This window comes from Coregonus lavaretus (assembly GCF_964263955.1).
Source record: "Coregonus lavaretus genome assembly, chromosome: 25".
NCBI lineage: Eukaryota > Metazoa > Chordata > Actinopteri > Salmoniformes > Salmonidae > Coregonus > Coregonus lavaretus.
Window position 1 is genome coordinate 8,989,003 of NC_140012.1, and position 8,441 is coordinate 8,997,443.

Here is an 8,441-nt window from a genome sequence, read left to right on the forward strand (position 1 = left end):
GCACCTTGGCCTCGAGTGGGTGCGTTTATGAATCCAATGGACACTCATGATAAGTGAAATCTTGAGTTTACTCAACAAATCTAGCGTTTTATCGGGAACATCTTTCTCCTGCCTGTCCAAGTGAATTTCTCACTGTCCCCATCCCCAAACAGCTCCTGCAATGCTTCTTTGTTTGCCAGTCATGACCCTACTCAGCCACTCTATCACTACTGGACTTACACCTTACACTTTCGCCCTCAGAAGGATGGGCTCATGTGGCAGCAGATCAATCATCTAGCAAGCGCTTCAAAGGCTGTTACCGATGCTGACTCTCCAAAGGGTCCAGATGCCAAGTCTTAGTCTTCACTTCACTCAATTTACAATTGACCCAGTTAAAATGTGTCAATTTAAAAACAGTTATCAAGAGGACTCACTCAGTGTAAACAGTGACATCAATGAAAGGCCACAGCGGGACAGATGTATGGGCAAGATTAACAGAGGGGCAAGGGGGCAGGCACCGTCCTACTGTACAGGTGTGCCAGTTTTCAGAGGGGCACCACATACCTCACTGAGCTCCCATTCCCTGGCCTGCTGACTCACCACCTGCTCCTAGCTGACTGGTTTGGGCCCGGTGTGTGAACTGTGAAGTCCAGCAGAGTTCCAGCGCTGACAGGGAACTCTCCACCAGACAGTAGGCACTGGCAGACAGACATACTTTTCCATGCCCCCTCAGTCACCTTCTCCGACTACCTCTGCAAATAACATCACTTTTGACAGGGTTGTAGATAGTCATGAATAGTGCTGTGGCGATACTGTATGTTTAATTGAGCTAAAACAGTGTGAGTGTGTGGTTTATTATATTTTTTAATGGGAAGACGTCGCCAAGACAGACGAGTGCATCACCAAAGACCACTGGTATAAGGCTGGGTGAGTGGACAGGTCTGGTCCCAGACCACACCCAAATGCTGATGTCTCTACTTTGACTAAAGTGTCATACATGTGTCCTCCTTATACCAATATGCAGTGACATTGCCAGCCTTGACAAATATGGCTACTGAATCAAGCACATGATCATCCGAGGAGGGGAGAACATATACCCAGCTGAGATTGAGCAGTTCCTACACACCCACCTTAAAGTCCAGAAAGCACAGGTTAATTCTTTATCTGTTTGTTTGTATTTGCTTGAACAGAAGCAGAAGGATAGTTTTATAGGGACATCTCATTTTGTCAGTGGCTGTACAGCAAGGACAGCGAATGTTGTTTCTTTCTTGCGCTCTCTCTAAGGCAGCGTTTCCCAAACTCGGTCCTCGGGTCCCCAAGGGGTGCACGTTTTGCTTTTTGCCCTAACACTCCTAACACTACACAGCTGATTCGTATAATCCAACCTTGATGATGGGTATATTTTTTGAATCAGCTGTGTAGTGCTAGGGCAAAAACTCAAAAAACGTGCACAGAGTTTGGGAAACCCTGCTCTAAGATGATAGGGATAAAGGATGAGCGTATGGGAGAGGAGGTGTGCGCCTGCATCAAGCTGAAGGAGAGACAGGATCGCAGTGCTGAGGACATCAAAGCTTACTGCAAGGGAAAGGTGAAATATTTAAATAAAAAGGCCCAGAGGCTTCCTCCTGTGACTAAATACCCCAAAATGTAATGTTTTTCTGTTTCACTTCTTTCCCATATCAGATTGCTCATTTCAAGATCCCACACTGTGACATTTGTGAAGGACTACCTGCTCACCGTTTCAGGAATGGCAATCTCTTAAACCATATAATCTTGCTCAAAGCTCCATATGTTTCTACATAAAAACAAGGGAGACACTGACCAAAGTTTGTTTTTGTTTTTGTTTAAACAATTCTGAAGATATATTCAGGAAATTTAAGTAATCGTCCGAGACAAATTATCTTTGATGAACTGTCGATTGCATTAAATCCTCCATTCCTTGTGGTCCTCAGTCTCTCTCAAGCGACACTTTAAAATCATTTAGAAATGGAGAGTAATTTGAGTAGCCCAGCCCTGCATGTCTCTAGACAGGAGGAAAGTGAAATAAAGCACTTTGCACGCAGCAGTCCTGCTAAACACATTCAGGGGGCGTCACGTTGGAAAAAAACATGAAATATCACACTTACATAAGTATTCAGACCCTTTACTCAGTGCTTTGTCGAAGAACCTTTGGCAGCGATTGCAGCCTCGAGTCTTCTTGGGTATTACGCTACAAGCTTGGCACACCTGTATTTGGGGAGTTTCTCCCATTCTTCTCTGCAGATCCTCTCAAGCTCTGTCAGGTTGGATGGGAAGCGTCGCTGCACAGCTGTTTTCAGGTCTCTCCAGAGAGGTTTGATCGGGTTCAAGTCCGGGCTCTGGCTGGGCCACACAAGGACATTCATATACTTGTCCCGAAGCCACTCCTGCGTTGTCTTGGCTGTGTGCTTAGGGTCATTGTCCTTTTGAAAGGTGAACCTTCACCCAAGTCTGAGGTGCTGAGCACTCTGGAGCAGGTTTTCATCAAGGATCTCTCTTTACTTTGCTCCATTCATCTTTCCCTCGATCCTGACTAGTCTCCCAGTCCCTGCCGCTGAAGAGCTCTATCAGAGTGACCATCGGGTTCTTGGTCACCTTCCTGACCAAGGCCCTTCTCCCCCAATTGCTCAATTTGGCCGGGCAGCCAGCTCTAGGAAGAGTCTTGGTGGTTCCAAACTTCTTCCATTTAAGAATGATGGAGGCCACTGTGTTCTTGGGGACCTTCAATGCTGCATACATTTTTTGGTACCCTTCCCCAGATCTGTGCCTCGACACAATCCTGTCTCGGAGCTCTACAGACAATTCCCTCGACCTCATGGCTTGGTTTTTGCTCTGACATGCACTGTCAATTGTGGGACCTTATATAGACAGGTGTATGCCTTTCCAAATAATGTCCAATCAATTGAATTTACCACAGGTGGACTCCAATCAAGTTGTAGAAACATCTCAAGGATGATCAATGGAAACAGGATGCACCTGAGCTCAATTTTGAGTCTCATAGCAAAGGGTCTGAATACTTATGTAAATAAGGTCTTTCTGTTTTTAAAAATGTATACATTTGCAAAATTTTCTAAAAACCTGTTTTTCGCTTTGTCATTATGAGGTATTGTGTGTAGATTGATGAGGAAAAATGTTTATATAATCAATTTTAGAATAAGGCCGTAACGTAACAAAATGTGGAAAAAGTCAAGGAGTCTGAATACTTTAAGAGTGCACTCTAATTGCTCTCCACACCACAACCTGACTGGAGCTGCAGTCCTGTGTCCATATCACCTAGTAATAGCCTGTGTTGTCCTCTTTAAATGGATGAAGTATTTCCCTGCCTCAGTGTGCAGGGAAATACTACCAGTGGTGGAAAAAGTACTAAATGGTCATACATGAGTAAAAGTAAAGATACCTTAATAGAAAATGACTCAAGGGAAAGTGAATGTCACCCAGTAAAATACTACTTGAGTTAAAGTATCTGGTTCTAAATGTACTTAAGTACAGTGGTGGAAAAAGTACTCAATTGTCATACTTGAGTAAAAGTAAAAAGTAAATGCAATTAATCAAATTCCTTATATTAAGCAAACCAGACGGCACAAGTTTTTAAATTTTATGGACAGATGGGCACACTCAGACATCAATTACAAAAACTGTATTTTTGTCCATTGAGTCTGACAGATCAGAGGCAGTGGGGATGACAACGCGTTATATTGATGGGTGTGTGAATTGGACCATATTTCTGTCCTGCCTGAACATTCTAAATGTAATGAGTACTTTTGGGTGTCAGGGAAAATGTATGGGAGTAACAAGTACATATTTTCTTTAGGAATGTAGTGGAGTTAAAAGTAAAAGTAGTCAAAAATATGAATAGTAAAGTACAGAACCCCAAAAAATTACTTAAGTAGTACTTTAAAGTATGTTTTACTTAAGTACGTTACACCACTAAATACTATATTGAACAAAAATATAAATGCAACATGCAACAATTTCAAAGATTTTACTGAGTTACAGTTCATATAAGGAAATCAGTCAATTGAAATAAATTCATTAGGCCCTAATCTATGTATTTTACATGACTGGGCAGGGGTGCAGTCTGGGAGGGCATAGGACCACCCACTTGGCAGCTACTGGGGAGCCAGGCCCAGTTAATGAGAATGAAGTTTCCCCCTCAAAATGGCTTTATTACAGACATAAATACTCATCAGAAACCCCCACTCCCCCTCAGACGATCCCACAGGTGAAAAGCCGGATGTGGAGGTCCTGGGCTGGCGTGGTTACGCGTGGTCTGTGGTTGTGAGGCCAGTTGGACGTACTGCCAAATTCTCTAAAACGATGTTGGAGGCAGTTTATGGTAGAGAAATTAACATTACATTCTCTGGCAACAGCTCTGGTGGACATTCCTGCAGTCAGCATGCCAATTGCATACTCCTTCAAAACTTGAGACATCTGTGGCATTGGGTTGTGTGACAAAACTGCACAATTTAAAGTGGCCTTTTATTGTCCCCAACACAAGGTGCACCTGTGTAATGATCATGCTGTTTAATCAGCTTCTTGATATGCCACACCTGTCAGGTGGATGGATTATATTGGCAAAGGAGAAATGCTCACTAACAGGGATATAAACACATTTCTTACACTAAATTTGAGAGAAATAAGATTTTTGTGCATATGGAAAATGTCTGGGATTTTTTATTTCAGCTCATGAAACATGGGACCAACACTTTACATGTTGCGTTTATATTTTTGTCATATCACTATTTGTTTTGAGCTGTTGTCCGTGTATATTTGTTAAATCTACTTGTAATTTACAGTTGAAGTCGATAGTTTACATACGCCTTAGCCAAATACCTTTAAACTCAGTTTTTCACAATTCCTGACATTTAATCCTAGTAAAAAGTTAGGATCACCACTTTATTTTAAGAATGTGAAATGTCAGAATAATAGTAGAGAGAATGAATTGCCTTTAAATTGTTTAACTTGGGTCAAACATTTCGGGTAGCCTTCCCACAATAAATTGGGTGAAGTTTGGCCCATTCCTCCTGACAGAGCTGGTGTAACTGAGTCAGGTTTGTAGGCCTCCTTGCTTGCACACGCTTTTTCAGTTCTGCCCACACATTTTCTATAGGATTGAGGTCAGGGCTTTGTGATGGCCACTCCAATACATTTTTACATTTACATTTTAGTCATTTAGCAGACGCTCTTATCCAGAGCGACTTACAGTTAGTGACTGCATACATTTTCATACTGGTCCCCCATGGGAAACGAACCCACAACCCTGGCGTTGCAAGCGCCATGCTCTACCAACTGAGCTACCTTGACTTTGTTGTCCTTAAGCCATTTTGCCACAACTTTGAAAGTATGCTTGGGGTCATTGTCCATTTGGAAGACCCATTTGCGACCAAGCTTTAACTTCCTGACTGATGTCTTGAGATGTTGCTTCAATATATCCACAACATTTTCCTTCCTCATGATGCCATCTATTTTGTGAAGTGCACCAGTCCCTCCTGCAGCAAAGCACCCCCACAGCATGATGCTGCCACCCACGTGCTTCACGGTTGGGATGGTGTTCTTCGGCTTGCAAGCTTCCCCATTTTTCCTCCAAACATAACGATGGTCATTATAGCCAAACAGTTCAATTTTTGTTTCATCAGACCAGAGGACATTTCTCCAAAAAGTACGATCTTTGTCCCCATGTGCAGTTGCAAACCGTAGTCTGGCTTTTCTATGGTGGTTTTGGAGCAGTGGCTTCTCCCTTGCTCGATATAGGACTAGTTTTACTGTGGATATAGATACTTTTGTACCTGTTTCCTCCAGCATCTTCACAAGGTCCTTTGCTGTTGTTCTGGGATTGATTTGCACTTTTTGCACCAAAGTACATTCATCTCTAGGAGACAGAAAGCGTCTCCTTCCTGAGCGGTATGACGGCTGAGTGGTCCCATGGTGTTTATACTTGCGTACTATTGTTTGTACAGATGAACGTGGTACCTTCAGGCATTTGGAAATTGCTCCCAAGGATGAACCAGACTTGTGGAGGTCTACAATGTTTTTTCTGAGGTCTTGGCTGATTTCTTTTGATTTTCCCACAATGTCAAGCAAAGAGGCACTGCGTTTGAAGGTAGACCTTGAAATACATCCACAGGTACACCTCCACTTTTTTTTTTTTTGTCCTTTTAGCAGACGCTCTTATCCAGAGCGACTTACATGAGCAATTAGGGTTAAGTGCCTTGCTTAAGGGCACATCGACAGATTATTCACCTAGTCGGCTCGGGGATTAGAACCAGCGACCTTTCGGTTACTGGCACAACGCTCTTACCCACTAAGCTACCTGCCGCCCCAATTGACACAAATTATGTCAATTAGCCTATCAGAAGATGCTAAAGCCATGACATCATTTTCTGGAATTTTCCAAGCTGTTTAAAAGGCACAGTTAACTTAGTGTATGTAAACTTCTGACCCACTGGAATTGTGATACAGTGAATTATAAGTTAAATAATCTGTCTGTAAACAATTGTTGGAAAAATGACTTGTGTCATGCACAAAGAAGCGATTTGCCAAAACGATAGTTTGTTAACAAGAAATTTGTGGAGTGGTTGAAAAACGAGTTTTAATGACTCCAACCTAAGTGTATGTAAACTTCCGACTTCAACTGTATATGTTGTATGATATGGCGCTTTCACCATTGGAGCACCAGGGCCTGTATATAAATCTACACTCTGAGCACCTCAACCTGCCTTGCCTGCTGCTGATTTCATGCCCTTACGACTGCTACAAGGTCCCTATTTTACAATTACATAGGCTAATCAAAATGTGTTGTAGACAAAATAATGAAAAGGACTGTCTGGTTCCTCAATAAATAGACAAAGATTTGTAGTTGAACAAGTCGTTGCATGTATAGATTTTGTTTTTACTTGACTTGAGACTTGACTTGAATGCTTGTGACTCGACTTGACTTGCTCTTAGAATGCACAGGACTTGACTCGAGTCTTGACCCGTTCTACTTGGGACTCGACTTGAGATTCAGACGTTGTGACTTGAGACTTGCTTGTGACTCAAATAATAGTGACTTGGTCCCACCTCTGTATGGAGGAACTAGCAGAGAAGAAGGCATGATGACCATCGACCCAATGGTCATAACAGACACTGGGCTGGGAAGACAGAACGACAGCCTCCCTTTGGTGGGGGACTGGGGGTTGTACCATACAGGCCTTTTGTGGTGAGGGAATCTTTCAACAAACAAATGGACAGATGACTGTGAGCAACAAGTAATCTCAAGAGCATCGTTATCGTGAAGGTTTTCAATGTAGAAAGTTCACCTAACTGAAATGTTTCATGGCCCTCTAAATCATTGTCAAAGGAAGGCAATAAGGTATTTGGGTTGTGGGTACAATTTGTGGTTTGCTGCTGGGTGCTGCAACATCACTACTAGATTTGATAAAAGCGCAAAGCATCATGTTGTTTTGGACCCTTTCCCCCCCGTGATGATAAGTTACAGCTGTGAAGAAACCAACTGTAAACACAGGCAAAACATGATGTGCACCCAGAATGGATTATCTTCCCCTGTTAGTTCTACCCACTGAGAGGGAATGTTTCAGTATATGCAACTCATTTAGAAACTTATGATATGAATGTGATTAAATGCCAATAATTGAAAGGGAATTTCTGTGTTGTTCACACCATTGGTGTTATTTTCTTGCCAGCTATGGCTTCACAAGCTATGCATGATAAATGTAGAATCCTGATAATTTTGTGTAGACTCTTAAATAACAATTTGAGGTCCCCTGTTCTTTTGAAAGTGGTTAAACTGGATTAGATGGACTACTTTTAAAATAGATTGTCTTAGATAATTGTCACTGCCAATGTATGTGATTGCTGGTTTCCTTTCTGTTTGAATGAACACCTGATAATGTTGGGGGAAAATTATTTTATGTGTGATCCCTTCTACCTATAAAATAATATGAAACTACCTCCTAATTTAGAAAGAAACCCATTTGGAATAGTTTTTGTGTAGTTTTATTTAACTTACAAGTACAAATGTCATCCACCAGGTGGCAGTGTGGACTAAAGGTTCCGTGGAGTTTTTCTTAGTCAGTCTTGTTCCGAGGTCAGCACTGTTTTGAGGGCAGAACAAATATGGCTGAACAGTCAGTGGGCAGAGCTTACACCCAATGGAGTTTTCCTTATTCAATCTTAGTCTCTTTCTCAATTTCTTTCCTCGTTTCCTTGCATCTTCTCTCCTCACTTCCTCAAACCGCAATGGAGAAGGTCCAAGGGGGGACCTTCGGCCTTGCTCACTGCACCGTTAGCTTGACATGTTGCCAATGGTGCTATCAAATTGGTTTGTACTTGTATGTTGTCAATTGGGCGGTCATGAGTGTTGGCGAGGCAGAGGACCCTGGTTCCAGCCATAGAAAATGATACAGGCCTCTAGTAGCCAAAAGTAAATTTTTGCATGGGCAGCG